Source organism: Pygoscelis adeliae, unplaced genomic scaffold (genome assembly GCF_000699105.1).
Source record: "Pygoscelis adeliae isolate BGI_AS28 unplaced genomic scaffold, ASM69910v1 Scaffold313, whole genome shotgun sequence".
Taxonomy (NCBI): domain Eukaryota; kingdom Metazoa; phylum Chordata; class Aves; order Sphenisciformes; family Spheniscidae; genus Pygoscelis; species Pygoscelis adeliae.
The window spans coordinates 6,005-6,641 of record NW_008824364.1 but is presented as its reverse complement, the minus strand read 5'-3'; positions in this window follow the sequence as shown (position 1 = coordinate 6,641).

The following is a 637-nucleotide window of genomic DNA, read 5'->3' as shown; positions in this document are numbered from 1 at the left end:
TGGCTGCAGACCAACGTGTCCTCCATGAACCCCGTGGTGAAGCTCCAGCCTCAGGGTGAATGCAGCCCACCGTGCCCACCCTGGGGGGCCACTAGGACATCCGTGCACCTCCAGGAAGCTCCATGGTGGCCCAGATGCCCCAAGAGCACAGGGCCAGCAGCACCTGGCCACCTCGATACAGTGCTGGGCCACACAGCAGGACACCCAGAAATGCTGGGGACACCCTAGAAGGGACAAGAGGGGTGGAGGGGACACCCCTGCCCCCCTGCCTCTCGGTGGTGCCATGGGGGGACGTGACAGCAGGAGGTGCTAGAGGCGACACGGGGACACTTGGGGCACGTGTGTGGTGGCATTTTCCCCCCTCTGAGCCGTGGCTGAGGACGGCCTCCCCAGAAGGATGGTGGATCGGGTCGTGGGGAGGCTTGCCCAGACAGCCGCAGACACCCGTGGATCTCATTGCACCTCCTAGGGGCCCCAATGTCCCTCAGTGGTCTCCCCCGGGGCCCCACCCAGGGCTGGGTGTCCCATTTAGGCTCAGCCCAGCCCCAGCCATGCCGCAGCCCCACGGTGACTGTGCCGGGCTCCAGCCCCGGCCCCTCTCCCCCTGCTCCTGCCATCGCTGCTGGCGGTGGCGGGC